Here is a 17,823-nt window from a genome sequence, read left to right on the forward strand (position 1 = left end):
TTTGTGAGTTTGGAGTCCATTCTCTACTTCATTGAAAGTATCCTGTGTGTATCTGGCTCTGCCCTTCCCTTCCAGTCTGTTCCGTGTGAACAGAGCCCTGTCCCCTCCGCTTCTGCGATTTCGCTTTACTCAGCCCTGTCCACCGCGTCTGCGGTTTCGCTTTGCTCAGCTCTGTCCACCGCGTCTGCGGTTTCGCTTTGCTCAGCCCTGTCCACCGCGTCCGCGGTTTCGCTTTGCTCAGCTCTGTCCACCGCGTCTGCGATTTCGCTTTGCTCAGCCCTGTCCACCGCGTCTGCGGTTTCGCTTTGCTCAGCCCTGTCCACCGTGTCTGCGGTTTCGCTTTGCTGAGCCCTGTCCACCGCGTCTGCGGTTTCGCTTTGCTCAGCCCTGTCCACCGCGTCTGCGGTTTCGCTTTGCTCAGCCCTGTCCACCGCGTCTGCGGTTTCGCTTTGCTCAGCCCTGTCCACCGCGTCTGCGGTTTCGCTTTGCTCAGCCCTGTCCACCGTGTCTGCGGTTTCGCTTTGCTCAGCTCTGTCCACCGCGTCTGCGGTTTCGCTTTGCTCAGCTCTGTCCACCGCGTCTGCGGTTTCGCTTTGCTCTGCCCTGTCCACCGCTTCTGCGGTTTCGCTTTGCTCTGCCCTGTCCACCGCTTCTGCGGTTTCGCTTTGCTCTGCTCTGTCCACCGCGTCTGCGGTTTCGCTTTGCTCAGCCCTGTCCACCGCGTCTGGGGTTTCGCTTTGCTCACCCCTGTCCACCGCGTCTGCGGTTTCGCTTTGCTCAGCCCTGTACACCGTGCCTGCGGTTTCGCTTTGCTCAGTCCTGTCCACCGCGTCTGCAGTTTCGCTTTGCTCAGCTCTGTCCACCGCGTCTGCGGTTTCGCTTTGTTCAGCTCTGTCCACCGCGTCTGCGGTTTCGCTTTGCTTTGCCCTGTCCACCGCGTCTGCGGTTTCGCTTTGCTCAGCCATTTCCACCGCGTCTGCAGTTTTGCTTTGCTCTGCCCTGTCCACCGCGTCTGCGGTTTCGAATTTGTCTCCCAGTCTGTACTGGACCCTACCCAGCCTGCGCTCTAGTCTGCCTGTTCCTGTATTCCCTGGTGTGGGTCAACAGCCGTGTCCGGAGTCTGACCTGGAGTAGACCCTGGTCCCTCTGCTCGGTTCCTCCCTGCTGCACTGGCATCGTATGCCGTCGTGCGACCTTGGTCGGATCGGGCAGATACTTAGTTACGCCCCTCCAGGCACTCTCCGGTTCATGGCACAGTGGAATCACTACATACACACGCACACGCCACTCAGCCCGGGCGTGTACATTACAGAGGGCGATGAGGGTAAAGCAAACCTACTCTATAGCTTCTTCTCAACTGTTTTCACAAAAGAAAACAATTTACCGGAGGAAATGCAGAGTGATAAAGTAAACCCTCCGCTAAATATCACCCACCTAACCCAGGAGGAAGTTCAGAAACGCCTAAATAATATCAAAATAGACAAGTCACCAGGCCCAGATGACATACACCCCCGGGTACTAAAAGAATTAAGTAATGTGATAGACAGACCGCTGTATGTTATATTCAAGCACTCTTTATGGACAGGGACTGTCCCACTAGACTGGCGCCAAGCAAATGTGGTACCAATATTCAAAATGGGGTCTAAAAGTGACCCTGGGAACTATAGACCAGTAAGCTTAACGTCTGTTGTGGTTAAATTGTTTGAAGGATTTCTTAGAGATGCTATTGTAGAATATCTTAATGATAATAACTGTCTAACTCCATATCAACATGGATTCATGAGGGATCGCTCCTGCCAAACAAACCTGATCACCTTCTACGAGGAGGTGAGCTCACAGCTGGATCGGGGAGAGTCAGTGGATGTTGTACACCTTGACTTCTCCAAAGCGTTTGATACCATGCCACACAAAAGGTTGGTATATAAAATGACAATGCTTGGTCTGGGGGATAATGTGTGCAAGTGAGTAAATAGCTGGCTGAGTGATAGAAAGCAGAGGGTGGTTATCAATGGAGTAAGCTCAGGGTGTGTCAGGGTTACTAGCGGGGTGCCTCAAGGGTCTGTCTTGGGCCCTATATTATTTAATATATTTATTAATGATCTAGTGGAAGGGTTGCATAGTAAAATAGCAATATTTGCAGATGATACTAAACTTTGTAAAGTAGTTAATACAGATGAGGATAGGGCACAGCTACAGGAGGATTTAGATAAATTGGGGAGTTGGGCCAAAAAATGGCAAATGGGGTTCAATGCCGATAAATGTAAGGTCATGCACATGGGAAAGAAAAACAGCAGTCACCCATAGATATTAAATGGTAAACCGTTGGGGAAAACTGACATGGAGAAGGACCTGGGCGTCTTGGTTAACAGCAAATTAAATTGGAGTGCCCAGTGTCAGGCAGCAGCTGCGAAGGCAAATGGAGTCATGGCATATGATGAGAACATTGTTCTTCCTCTGTATAAAGCGCTGGTAAGGCCGCACTTAGAATATTGTGCACAGTTCTGGGCTCCGGTGCTCAGGAAAGACATATTGGAGCTAGAGAGGGTACAAAGGAGGGCGACTAAGGTAATAAAGGGAATGGAGGGACTAGAATACCCAGAGAGGTTGTCAAAATTAGGCCTATTTACGTTGGAAAAGAGAAGGCTTAGGGGAGACCTCATAAACATGTATAAATACATCAGGGGGCAGTACAGAGATCTCTCCCATGACCTGTTTATACCAAGGATGGTGACAAAGACGAGGGGGCACACTATGCGTCTGGAGGAAAGGAGGCTCCTGCACCAGCATAGAAGGGGATTCTTTACGGTCAGAGCCGTGAGACTCTGGAACTCTCTGGGAGAGGAAGTGGTGATGTCCAACTCACTTAATGAGTTCAAGAGAGGCCTGGACGCCTTTCTTGAGAACAATAAAATTACATCTTATGCTTAGTGATAGTTAATTAATCCAGGGATTTAATCTGACTGCCAGATTGGAGTCGGGAAATGAATTTTTCCTCAATGATGTAAATTGGCCTATACCGCATGGTTTTTTTTTTGCCTTCCCCTGGATCAACGCTGCGGAATAGCTGCAGTGCACAAGAAATAGGCTGAACTGGATGGACGCTTGTCTTTTTTCGGCCTTATAAACGATGTATGTATGGAGAGGGGATAGAAGAGCCTGATGGTGTGGACCTCAAAAAAAGGGAAGGAGAATGATGGAACTGGGGGGATGACCTGGAAGGTGCATTGTGAGGACAGGAGTAAGCCGATTCCACCACCAAGTCTGTTTGCAGGTCTCGGGGAATGAGAAAAATGCAAACCACCATGGGAAATAGTGGCAGGGGAGACTGTGTCAGAATCCTGAATCCAGGTTTCAGTGAGGGCCAGCAGATTGAGAGAGTTGGTCAGAAAGTAATTGTGCAGGAAAGAGAGCTTGTTGCAATCAGAACATGGATTCCACAGTGCACAATTGAAGGAGGGAGATGAAGGAGTACAACTGATGTTAATAAGGTTAGCAGGGTTTCGATGTGAGATGGGGAAGGGGTTGAGGTTGGTGGAGTGTAGACCGGGGTTAGGAGAGATATCCCCTGAAGTGTGTAGTAGCAGTAAAAAGAGCAGATAATTTTTGGATTTGTGACATGGTTTCTTGTGCAATATCTTTGGATAAGATAGAGTGAGATTTTTCAGAAAATTAAAAAGAGCATGGGAGCTGTACAAGGGAAAGGGCAGGAGAGAGGGGCAGATGTGGATGAGTGGTGATGGAGGGGGGGATGGGGCAGTGAATGTGGATGAAAAAAGCAAACAGGAATATGGACGCAGGAATAAAGTACATAGTTAGAAGAGAGTACAAAGTGTGGGTTACCTGACTCCTGCCCTGAATGACTGCCATTTAAATGACTGACAGACACTTGTCAAATAGGACACTTGCATGCACCCCACACTGCCCCTCAAAAATTTCAAATATATCATAAATTGAAGGGCACTACCCCCTTTTGGAATCTACCTGCACTATTCTAGTTGATTCACAAGTTTTTCCGATGTGTGTACATAAGGAGAGACCAGTCAATTAACTAGAGCAGTGCTGGGACAAGCCAGCCTGGGGCAGCAGCAGACTAGTCTCATGTCTCCCCATGGTTTCGGACAGATCTTCAAACTATGTTTTCTCTGAATTTCCAGAGGGCTTCGGAGTAAAACATACCGGTCTCGAATAGTGTGGCCATGCTCCAAATCATGCTACTCATGAATCGATTTCCAGTTTCCCTTTAACAAATGGAATGATAAGCGATATCACATCTGAATATATAATAGCTATTTACCATACATGCATTAGTATAGTGTAGTTAGACCTACAGGTCCTATTTTAATATCTTATAGTATATTCATACAAGCATGCTAAATCAACTATGTTGTCTTTTCCATCAATCTTTTGTTTCTTCCATGTTTTGTGGGTTGATGGCTCTGTGGTTATCACTGGAGCTTTGGTTAAGTGTGAATGTTTTTCTTGTTTTTGAGTGGTTTCCTTCTGGTTCTCTGCTTTTATCCAACAGTTAAAATAAAAATACTTATTAAAAGAGTTGAGTTCTTGCCATGAAATTCAATTTGTACAGATTTGCTTAATTCAAAAGTGAAATTCCATTTTCAAATTTAGTTGGCCAAGAAACGGGTTTAAAAAAAATTTAATACTCTTCTGTCCTCGGCTCTACTCAAAACTGTCCCGCAGTCGCAGGTCCTCTAATTAGCTCTTCTATCTTATGTCCTCCATTTTCCTTCCAGCTGGGTCTTCTGTTCACTATGCCTCAAATTGTCATTATGAATGTGTGCTGCGCTGAATGTGGTCACGAGGGGCCCGGCGCACACCATTGAAGTGCATCACGGTCCACTGAATGGCATAGCCACGGAGTCTAGCGAATGGAAATCTCAGCAGAAGTTAGATAGAAGAAGATAGATAGAGGAAGATAGAAGAAAGAAGATAGAAGAAAGAAGATAGAAGATCTGATTGGAGGACAGGTGGCAGGACAGATAAGGCAGGGCGTGTGGAGAGGTGAGTGTTTTATTTAAAGATTTTTGTTAACCCTTCCCTGCCCTTTACAAACCAGGTAAATGGTGGTAGGCTGGCTGTGATTCTACTCGGTTCGACCAAAACATAAGACACAATTTGTTTTTTATTCTGTTGAATCTGTGTTTCTTTTTTTTAATTGAAAGCAGTCTCAATTCACCTTAAAACAATTTGCTTATCTCTATTAGTTTGGTTAATGGTTTTCTCTTAAATTTGACTGTGAGTCTTACTGGGCACTTGGATTGATGTGAGTGATGATAATATCTGTACAGCCCTACTAGATATCTTGGTGCTATGTAAGAAATGGGAAATAAATGAAATGAAGATATACTATGCAGAATTAGCTCATTTTACTTTACATATAGTTTTTAATATAGAGTTTGTGCAGCTTTCAGACTTTTAATTGCAAGTGTCTATGATATAAATGAAGACGTTTAGCTCGCGTCTCGAAAGCACAATTCCGGCCATATAACTCAAGTGTCCATATTGCTGAGAACAATTACGCTCCTCATTCCATTACTTACGCTCACTTACATTGCCTAGGCACATAAAAGAGATGTCTGAGTGTAAGTAATAATCTAAGACAATACTTGAAAAGTGGGATTTCACCATGTAGAACAATGGGAGTCATCAATGACAGGATAAATCATCGTTCAGCGGCTTCACATGCGCAACATGTTTAACTATGAGAAAGAAGATATTACTAAATTGCATTCACTTTATACTTTACTTCTGTGTCACATAACATTTTCCCAACAAGATATTTTGGTGATTAATATATGCCTATCTACAGTCTAATACCCTTCACGCTATTATTACAGATTTCTGGTGACCAGGTGCTTTTCTTCAGCGTCCCTTTGACCGGTTGCCATCATTCATGTGTGATCTACATAGGATGCCGCCATCCTTCTGTCTTCACATGATTTTCTCTGCCATTAAAACTATTTCTATCTACTGTATGTCAATGAACTTTGGATACTCTGCACCTTTCAGCTATTAAATATGAAGTTCATTACTTGTAACAGCTTGATTTCAATGCTGCTCTGACTTGGTTAACCTTCATTACATCTGCACAGTATGGAAACCTACATTTTTCCCATGCCTCTTCCATTTCATGCATATAAATAAATGGCAGCTATGTAAGAATGATTTGCAGATCATGTATTATACCTATGACATAATAAAGAAAAAAAGAGACCCCTTATGCAAATTCAACACTAATGTCCCCAACTATTAGGCTTTGTGCAAAAATTTCGACAGCACATCAAATAATGGTCAGTGGAGTCACGTTGAGGCCCTCAGTCTACAACAACATCATTGCAAAAAATTCTACCCTGTTGAAATTTTGGCCCCATGTTGCACATAGAACTTGCGACTTAAATGTGACCTTTTGGTTATGTGTACATGACATCTTCTTCAGGTGCCTTCCGCTTCGAAAACCACCTGAAAAAGCGCTAGCTAAACACTTAAAATGAACATATACATTTCTGTGTAAAAACAATTTGTTGTTCATATTTTCAGTCTTTTGAGCGTCTTTTAACTGCTTCAGGTTTCCAAAGACGCAAAGTGGTTGCAAGAAGCGAGTGGATCATTCTTTAAGTGTTTCCACCTTGAAGACACTCTATACTTTACAATAGAAGTTAACCCCTTAACAACATTAGACGTACTAATACGCGTCTGTGCCCTGGGACTTAAGAGTCAGACCCGTATTAGTACGTCATCGCGATCGCGCGCGCACACAGGCTGTGCGGGCGCGATCGCCGCCGGGTGTCAGCTGATTGTCACAGCTGACACCCGGTGCTATGTGCAGGGAGCAGTCCTGCACCGCTCCCAGCACATTAACCCCCGCAATGCTGCGATCTAAGTCGATCGCAGCATTGCGGTGGCAAGGGGAGGTGATCGCAGATACTCATCTCCTCTTCTGGCCTCCAGCGCTGTCTGCCGTGGCTTCCAGGATGTTGCCATGACGACCCGATGTCGTCATGACAACATCCGGGTCACCAGACAACAGGAAGATTATTTGGACATGCGCAGTGCATCTCCAAACTATCTTCTCCCTGTCCAGCGCTGACAGCCTGCATGGCACAGGGATGGTGCTGCATTCCTGTGCCATGCAGGCGATCAGAATAAAAAAAGTGAAAGTCCCAGAGTGGGACAGAGTAAAAAAGTATAAAAACTGTCAGAAAGTGAAAAAAAAAAAAAAAAAATTGTAAAAATATTAAAAAAAATTAAAAAAAATAATCCACCAAAATAAAAATATAATGTACCCATCAATAAATATTATTATAAAAAAAAATAAAAAAAACAATAAAAGTACACATATTTGGTATCGCTGCGTCCGGAACAACCTGACCTATAAAACTGTCCCACTAGTTAACCCCTTCAGTGAACACGGTAAAAATAAATAAAAAACGAAGCAAAAAACAATGCTTTATCATCATACTGCCAAACAAAAAATGGAATCACACGCGATCAAAAAGATGAATATAAATAAAAATGGTACCGCTGAAAACGTCATCTCATCCCGCAAAAAACAAGCTGACATACAGCTCCATCAGCTGAAAAATAAAAAAGTTATAGCTCTCAGAATAAAGCTATGCTAAAAAATAATTTTTTCTATAAAATTGCTTTTATTATGTAAAAGTGCAAAACATAGAAAAACTATATAAATGTGGTACCGCTGTAAACATACTGACCCGAAGAATAAAGCTGCCTTATCAATTTTACCACACGCAGAACAGAATAAAAAAAAACAAAAAATACAATTCCTGAATTGTTGGTTTTTGTTTATTCTGCCTCCCAAAAATCGGAATAGAAAGCGATCAAAAAATGTCACGTGCCTGAAAATGGCACCAATAACAACGTCAACTCATCCCGCAAAAAACAAGCCGTCACATGACTGTCTGCCAAAATCTGGAAAAATTATAGCTCTCAAAATATGGCGATGCAAAAACTAGATTTTACAAAAAATGCGTCTTTTAGTGTGTGACAGCTGTCAGTCATAAAAACCCCATATGATTCTGGTATCACTGTAATCGCACCGACACGAAGAATAAAGTCGTCTAATAACTTATACCGCACGAAGAACGGCGTAAAAAATAAACTCTCGGGTTAGGGTTGGGCTAGGGTTAGGGCTGGGTTTGGGGTTAGGGTTGTGATGGGGTTGTGATTTTTTTCAAAAGTAAGAAAAAAAGATGACGATATGGTGACTAGTGTTGAGCGCAAGTGCTCGCTACTTGAGTTTGCATCGGGTGCTCGGGTATGCATTGAGTATCGTGCGTATTTGAGTGACATGCTCGAGTCTCCGCCCCATATGCTTCACGGCCAAAAAAACTTTGCGGGGATTGCCTGCCATGCACGAGCGATCCCCGCATGTTTTTTTTTGGGTGTCTGATAACCATGAAACATGCGGGGCAGGGACTCGAGCATGTCACTCGAGCACACGCAGTACATGGTGCATACCTGAGTACCCGATGCAAACTCAAGTAGCGAGCACTTGCGCTCAAGACTAATGACAACTTATTCAATATGATGACCTAATGTTATCAAATTCTGTGTCGTGCCTCTGGGTTCAAAATGTTCACTATACACCTTAATAAAATCCTTGATGGGTATAGTTTCCAAAATGGGGTCACTTGTGGGGGAGCTCCACTGTTAGGCACATCAGGGGCTCTCCAAACGCGACATGGTGTCCGCTAACAAATTGAATGGAAAATCGGCTCAAATTGTTAGCGGACGCCATGTTGCGTTAGGAGAGCCCCTGCGTGCCCAAACATTGGAGCTCCCCCACAAGTGACCCCATTTTGGAAACTAGACCCCCCAAGGCACCTATCTAGATTCATAGTGAGCACTTGGAACCCCCAGGTGCTTCACAAATTGATTCGTAAAAATGAAAAAGTGAAAAAAAAAACACTTTTTCATTTTTACGAATCAATTTGTGAAGCACCTGGGGGTTCCAAGTGCTCACTATGCATCTAGATAGGTGCCTTGGGGGGTCTAGTTTCTAAAATGGGGTCACTTGTGGGGGAGCTCCAATGTTTGGGCACACAGGGGCTCTCCAAACACAACATGGTGTCCGCTAACAATTTGAGCCGTTCAATTTGTTAGCGGACACCATGTTGCATTTGGAGAGTCCCTGTGTGCCCAAACATTGGAGCTCCCCCACAAGTGACCGCATTTTGGAAACTAGACCCCCCAAGGCACCTATCTAGATGCATAGTGAGCACTTGCAACCCCCAGGTGCTTCACAAATTGATTCGTAAAAATGAAAAAGTGAAAAAAAAACACTTTTTCATTTTTACGAATCAATTTGTGAAGCACCTGGGGGTTCCAAGTGCTCACTATGCATCTAGATAGGTGCCTTGGGGGGTCTAGTTTCCAAAATGGGGTCACTTGTGGGGTAGCTCCAATGTTTAGGCACATCAGGGGCTCTCCAAACGTAACATGGCGTCCGCTAATTATTCAAGCAAATTTTACAATCAAAAAGTCAAATGGCGCTCCTTCCCTTCCGAAGCCCTGCCGTGTGCCCAAACAGTGTTTTTTCCCCACATATGGGGTATCTGCGTGCCCAGGGGAAATTGCAAAACAAATTTTGGGGTCCATTTTTTCTTGTTACCCCTGTGAAAATAAAAAAAATTGGGTCTAAAGTAACATTTTTGTGAAAAAAGTTAAATGTTCATTTTTTTCTTCCACATTCCAAAAATTCCTGTGAAGCACCTGAAGGGTTAATAAAGTTCTTTAATGTGGTTTTGAGCACCTTGAGGGGTGCAGTTTTTAGAATGGTGCCACTTTTGGGTATTTTCTGTCATAAAGACCTCTCAAAGTGACTTCAAATGTGATATGGTCCCTAAAAAAATGGTTTTGTAAATTTTGTTGGAAAAATGAGAAATCGCTGGTCAACTTTTAACCCTTATAGCTCCCGAACAAAAAAAAATTTTGGTTCCAAAATTGTGCTGATGTAAATTAGATATGTGGGAAATGTTATTTATTAACTATTTTGTGTGACATATCTCTCTGATTTAAGGGCATAAAAATTAAAAGTTTGAAAATTGCAAAATTTTAAAAATTTTTGCCAAATTTCCATTTTTTTCACAAATAAACGCAAGTGATATCGAAGAAATTTTACCACAATCATGAAGTACAATATGTCATCAGGGGGATCTGTTGAAGCGTTCCAGAGTAATTACCTCATAAAATGACAGTGGTCAGAATTGTAAAAATTGGCCTGGTCATTAACGTGCAAACCACCATCGGGGGTTAAGGGGTTAATGGGAAGGTTTAAAATATGCCTGAGCAGTGAGCATTTTTTGGAGCATTTTGGCAATACTTTTAATTGAAGAACTGCTAGTGGTTTCTTCATTGTTCAATGAAGTTAAAACTTTGTTGAAAAACGACAGTAAAAATACCCCACAAAAATGCTGGGAAAATGCTCAAAGAAAACCAGTCGGCGATCAAATACATTGAAAAAGTGATAAGGATTCAACCAAAAAACACTAAAAAATCAACTCAAGAAAAAAAATTCTGACTTTTACTCCAGTGTCTTACTCTTGAAAAACTCGGCAGATTCACCTGCCTGAAAAAGACTATGGCCCCTATTCATCATTTACATTTCTTTCAGGTCACTTTTATTTTTTTGTCTTGAGGTATTAGCTAACATTTATTGTGCCAAATTCATTAAAATGGCACATGTGGTTCATGAATTTGGAGCAAAGTTATAGGCCCTGATTCATCGTTACCTTTAGACCTGTTTTTTGTCTAGTTTTGCACCTTTTATATATGCACATCTCAAAAAGTTGCAACTTTTTACCCTGGAATAGATCAGGAAAACAATCCAGCTTTGGCCGTTTTGCAGTCAAATTGGAGTTCTAAAGTAGTTGCACAATAGCAAGTTGCAGGAAAGTGTCACAAATCTTTCATCTCAAGATGCAAGACTTTGCCTTATGCCCCAATTTTACATGCTGTACTAAAACCTTGGTCCACTAATGTGGCAGAAGGGCCAGTGTGCCCCTCAGATATAGGCTAAGTGGCAATTATTACCTCAGCCACCCTATAGTTATGTCTTTAATTGAAAACCTTTTTGTTACCTTTCCAAAATATATTCATGTACTGCACATAAATTATTTTTATTTACTTATCATCAATGCAGATATAATACGGGCTTGGTTCAATTTTATACAAACTGTAAATAGTGTAAAAACTGTATTTGGTTCTAAAATGGGGGAGACGTAGTAAAAAAAAAGGTTTTCTGAATATGTTTTGTTAGGTTTATGTCATATTTAGTTGTTTTTTTAACATACAGAGAAGTGTACTTGACTACTCTTTTTTGTTCTTCCCCCAAAATAAAACCTATTTTCAATGGGAGATGTATTGAAATGTTTAAAAAGTCATCACATTCTTCCCCCCCTCCGAAACCTGTGTATATGTGAATATACTTAGCATGCACTTGTTAATATATTTACTGACATCTTCCCTGGTATCCAGCGCTGTTCTGGTCCTCTTCTGGGTGATGTCACAGCTCTTCAGACTCTCAGAGTCAGACTTTGGACAGGTAATAACTAATTCATCTGTTGGGGTCCAACCGCTGGGACACGCAGCGATGAGCAGAATGGGGAAGTTTTATTCCAGTAGGAATGGAGCAGCAATGTGAATGATTAACTGCTGTTCCATTCATGTACTATGGGGCTGCTGAGCGTTGTGTCCGGTTTTTCCTGGCAGCCTCATTCCCCATAGGAATTAATGGAGTGGCAGTCGGCCATCTGACCTGCTTCATCATCTTGTAAAAGGTCTCTGTCAGGGATAAAAGTTCCTCTATCTGACAATCGGTGAAGGTCCCAGTGGTCGGATCCCCATTGATCAGAAAGTTATTACCGATCCTAGAGAACTTGTTTTATCCAAAATTCCCATCATTCAAAATGCCAGTACATTGCTAAATATGAATAACACATCCATGGGTTTTATGTAACCAATGTGCCGTGTTCTCCTGCTTTCCTCTTCTGAACCATCACATTGTTTAAAGCTTGTTGTCAAGAGTTATGGCCATCACTATGACACAGCAGCAGATATGCATGCAAAGCTCGCCTGCTACTTCTTCTAGAACCTAAGATAAAAACAAAATGAGCAAGTATCCTGTAGTAAGTAAATAAATAGCAGTAGTATATGTAAATAACATAGGGTACTTAGTTAACATTGTTTTGATCAAAAAAACGTAAAAGCCATCCCACCACGACAAGGTGAACCCAATCAGGACGGTCTCTAACTCTTGTAGTTCACCTCACTATGTGTCAGCGGACGTAAAAATAGAGAAGGGCAGAGTAGCTGTGGCTCCTGTCCCTGCACACATCTTTCCTCCATTCAAGTCTATAGGATATAGGATGAAATTTTGGGCAGTAGCCTAAATCCTGTTTTGTAGACTTGTTGATGACCACATGCTGCTTAGACTATCTTATACATATATTTATATATTTTATCTTATACAGCAGCTCGAGAGCACACACATTCAGACGAGCAGTGCAATGATGCCACTGGCCAGTATTGTCGGCAAATCAGGAGCTCAGCCAGCCCACTAACCATTAAGTTGCCAGATTGGGCAGTGGTTTCCTTAAAAGGGATATTTATACAAATCCCATAATTAAAATTTGATGACTGTGGCTGTCCTAATTCAAAACTTGTTCTCAAAAGCAAGGTGCCCTGGGTCCATGTAGAGACTGGAGGCAGCACAGAAGAAATATAATAATATATAATTCAATTATATAAAGGAGCAAGTTTTTCAGTAGGGACACTCCCTTTAAGACATTTTAATTTAAGGAATGCTACAATCTGCATAAAAATGACCCTGGGTGATTGAAGATCTTGCAGGTATAGATACAGTTATATTGTATATTGGTGAAAGACTTAAATTATATTTTCACTCCAGAGAGAAAAAAAAAGTCCAGGACGTCTGAATACAAATACTATTTGAGATCTCCCAAGACTGTTCAAATTGAGCTTGTCATCTATTCACCAATGTCTATTCCAATTGCTTCTCCAAGTCCATGTCTATCAAGTCACCAAGTGATAAATTATTCATTCTGTTCCATTTCTGAAAGATAATTCCCCTGACTTTGCTAAAACATTATATTTCTTTGACAAAGTCTAATCCATTTCTATTTTGCCGTACAGATCCCATACAGAGGAATATGCGGCTCGTCTCTCTCTGTCCAGTCTGGAATCCTAGCCACGGCTTTCCCCAGTACACACTGAATTCATTAGCCGGTGATACAAACTGCTATTGGCAGACAGGGCAACAACATGAGCTATTTAATGCACTGTTTATAAATAATACATAGCAGATACAATTCTATGTTTCATTTCCACATTTCACATACATCATTTTAAGATTTTTAACAGAATTTATTTCTATTTTATTTCCTTTTTCTTGTAATCCCCAGCACTGCCCGGCACATCTGCGCTGACTATTCTCTATATTTCACTATTCAGCGTGACCTTTAAATAAATAACTGAGAGTTAGAGAATTTTTGCAAAGGATCAGGTAGAATGTCAGTCTTATATTTGGAAAAAAAGTGAAGAAAGATTTTTCCGCAGCTATTTGAGACCATGATATTTAATGTTAACTACAACCCCCAATATTAATAATAAAATGCCACTCCTATTACTATGAATAATACTGAGTAGACAGGAACAAAAACAGTTCTGTCAAAAATGATATTCATCATCATCATCATCATTATAAAATATCATAAAACACTGCTACTGCAGCAGCTTAATTTGTTATTATAGTAATGACTATTAGGAGAACATAACGAAATATATCCAGTGTACTGGTTCAGTGCCCAAACTTGTAGCCATGTTTTATATGGATGTATAAATAAATGCTTTGAGAGGATACCTTGGGCTGTATCTATTCTTCAGCAGTGCTGGCATATTCCCAACATTTTTTATTCTTTAATTATTATCAACTCTATTATTATCATTACTCTGGGACAGTCATTTTGTAAATTTGCATTTACACTTTTGTGATGCCACTCTGGCGTCTGCTGGTCCCCTTTTGACTACTGTCTTTCCCTCTATACGTGCCCGGTACCATATGTCCCTGTCAGAGGCAACGGCCCGTCTCACGCGTCCTTCCTGGTCGCCGACCCGACTGTGAAACTCCGATCTGACTCCACCGGAGCTTCTGCGACGTCCTGTCACTGGCGCACACGTCTGAGAACCATGCCGCTGCAACCTGTTCCCGTTCTGTCGACCAACGCCACCTGTGTGAGGAACCTTGACTGGTGTCGCTCTGGTCTTCAGGGACTGGCCATCGACGTCTGGGCTGGGAACCTTGACTAGCGTCGCTCGGGATTCGGGGCTTTACCGTCGACGTCTGGGCTGGGCGGATATGCGGCACCTTTCTTCCTGACAGGAGCTCCGGACACTGCTGCTGTTCATCCCGTCTCTTTCTCCGGCGTCAGAATTACCTTAGAACTTGCACACGTGCAGTTTTTCTCCTAAGCTCGTTTCCCTGATAACACTGTCCCCAGAGGCCTGATCAAACTCCTCCCCTCTGCCATGCCTCCATGCTGTTCTGGTTCCTCAGTGTCATGTCTCCTTACATTCTCCATTCTTTTATCTCGCCAGTCCCTGGGTGAGGGAAGTTTACAAATGTGTGTTGCTTCTTTAAGGGTAGTCCAACTTCTGCCAAGAGCTGCACACATTCCTGAATTTTCTGTTGGATTTGCATCCAGATGAACTTCTGCCCTTTTTTCTGGAGGCTTGGTTAACTCACACTGACGACACCTTTGAAAGGCTTCTTTCACTGTCTGAAACAGCTGAGGCCAGTACACTAATCATTGCAGCCTTCGGAAAGTCTTTTCAGTGCCAAAATGGGCCCCGCATTCATGAGCTTCCGTTGCCAGACTCATCGCCATCTCTTCAGAGATCACCACTTGCCAGATGACGTCCATCTCCCGAGGCAGCTTAATCCTTCAGCACAGCAGATCATTCTTCATGACAAGTCGTTCCCATTGGCCTAAGATCTGCAATATACTAGCTGATAGCGACGCTCTTAACTCCTGATCAGGTTTCTGCCCCAAGGTAATCCACTTCCTCAGCTCCGCAAGTTCAGGATTGGACTGCTGGAGTTAAATCCACTCATCCCTTGGGTGTCCCCGGACCTGGTTAATGCCTGCCTTCTTTTCCTTGACCAGCCACCATGGCGGCTGTGAAACAAGTGAAATCCGAGATCTCGTCGCCTTCTAGATCTTCATGTATGTGTGACACCCCAGGGGTCTGGTTGCCACAGTGATAGAGATATTACGTCTGAGAGCAGGTGGGAGGTCTCTTGGTCAGGGATCCTATGCATGCCACACCTCCTGCACAGTCCTGGGAGGGGAAGAACTTCCCCTATATAAACCTAGGGCTGAGGCAGGGTTAGGGAGTAGAGAAGAAGTAGAGACAGAGAAAAGAAGCAAATATAGGAACAGAACATCAGGAGCTCTGTGGGAGCAGTGTTACAAGGAGTCAGGGGCTGGCAGCTGCAGAGCTCGCCCTGACTGAGAAGATTTCTTACCGGACCCGGAGTCCGAGGCTGTGGGGACTAACTCCTACCCAGCAGCAGAATCCGTCAGGCAGGGGATTCCAGGTCCTCTGGCCAAGAAACCCGAAGGCACGGTCACACGCATGGGACCAGCACCGCCGTCGTGGAGCGGAAGCTACTAGAAGGCCCCGAGTCACCGGCCATACGGGTGAGCACCACACGGTACACTCAGGGACGTGGGCTACTTATACCCGCCTCTAGCAAGGTAGCCAGAAGAGTACAGTTAGTTTGGGAGGCCTACAACTCCGCCTGGCCAGGGGAGATCCCATCTGCTCAAGGACTGACCAGGCCCCAATCGCTAGCCAGTACTCCGGGAGGGTCTATCTTTGTCACCAGTAAAGACCCTGAACTACACCGTACCGTCTCCGAGTGGTTCCTGCTACCCCCATCATCCACGTCGGCTGCCCTGAGGCCATACCCCTCCCGTTGGGGGTTATACTATCACGCTGCACAATCCTACCACCGGCCTCAGCGGTCTGCCCTGCAGCAGCAGCTCCTTAGCTGTACTCAACGGGTGGCGTAGTCGTCCAACATCTACCGCTGATACATCGCCGCTCAGTTTGACTCCCTGGGCACGGACCGGGTCACCGCCACGAGACTACAACCCTCAACAGATCCGGCTCCGGGTAAGCTCCCGCGTGCGCAACGCAGCGCGACACAGGCCCAGGGGCGCGTCAACTTTTGGCGTAGTCGGCAGGATTTCGTGCCCGCAACCACCGGGTACTGCGTGCCTGAAAAAGACTGTTCAAACTTACCTGTGGTGAAGATTCCCGCCATCCGGCGCCATCTTCCGCTTCCTTCCCGCCATCGGTGGAGTTTTCCCGCCATCCGGCGCCATCTTCAGCCTTCTTCCCGCCATACGTGGAGTTTTCCCGCCATTGGACGCCATCTTGAGGACGCCGCGCGGGAAGAAGAGGGGCGTGGACTCCGAAAGCGCGCGAGAACTGAAGCCCCGCCTCACGTCCGGACGTTGCGTAAGGTCCTGGAAGGAGCCCAGCAGACGCCGACGTCACAGGAGCGCGACGGAAGGTCCTCAACCCTGACGAACCACTGCGGAGCCGCGGCCTATGGAAGAGGATCATCGCAAGGTAGGCCACGGTCCACTAGGGGGGAGAAGGATGTCTGATACGGAGGAGAGCTTCACCGCTTCAACCCCCGCCAGCGCCACCTCTGTTGCGGTCATGCCTTTCACCATGCCCTATATCCCGGGGGCAGCCTGGCTACCCCAGTACTCAGGGGAATCGCATACCCTGCATGACTTTAGAGAAAAGCTGGATAGCCTCTTCCAGGTGTACCCCCTTACAGAAGAGCAAAAAGTGAGCATCCTGGTGGCCCAATTAACCGGGGCAGCCCAAAGGGAGGTAAAGTCCTGGCCACCTGGGGGGAGGACTGTCGCAGGGATACTGGCCCGGTTGTGGGACACCTTTGATACCCGCACCTCAGCCGAGATCAAGCTTAGATTCTACGGGTGCAAACAGCGGGCACATGAGAGTATAAGGGACTATGCATTAAACCTACAAGAAGCCCTGAGAGCCATTAAGCAGACCGACCCTGACGGCGTGGGAGACGAGGACAGGCTGTTGACTGAACAATTTATAGAGGGTTTATATTGCAATGCCCACCGAACCCAGTTGCGGGCAATGGCCTTACAGGACCCTCATCTGGGATTTGCACAGTTCAAGGACAGAGCCATCCGGGTGCTCCGAGAACCGGTACCAGGTGGCGTTGTGACCCACAGACGCCCCACTACTACTTACCACCAGGAGGCGGCGCCCTTGTCGGCAGGGCCTGTGGGAGCTGATGCGCAGGCTTTGAGCAATGACCCGGCTCCAGACCTGCACCATCAGGTCCAAGAGCTAGCTAAAAGCGTTGCTGCGCTAACCCGAACTGTGCAGTCTTTACAGGTTTCTACTCCAGGGAAGATCCAGCTGGCATCCGGACCGGAGGACATCCCGTGGCGTCGACCAAGGAGGACCCCACCGGCCAGAGGAAGACCCAGCGACCGATACAACGAGGACGGACGACCCATCTGCCGCCGCTGTAATCAACCCGGACATATGGCAAGGTACTGTCCTTTAAACTGGCACAACCTAGGGTAGAGGGCCAACCCCTAGGAAAAAGATCATCAGGCCCATCGAACTGGCGCGACAAATATGTGGGAGGACGTCCAGTCTTGCCTGTGGTACTGGATGGCATTCCTATGAGTGCCCTAC

Source organism: Phyllobates terribilis, unplaced genomic scaffold, assembly GCF_046119375.1.
Source record: "Phyllobates terribilis strain yellow unplaced genomic scaffold, ASM4611937v1 Scaffold_4__5_contigs__length_816908805, whole genome shotgun sequence".
NCBI classification, from domain to species: domain Eukaryota; kingdom Metazoa; phylum Chordata; class Amphibia; order Anura; family Dendrobatidae; genus Phyllobates; species Phyllobates terribilis.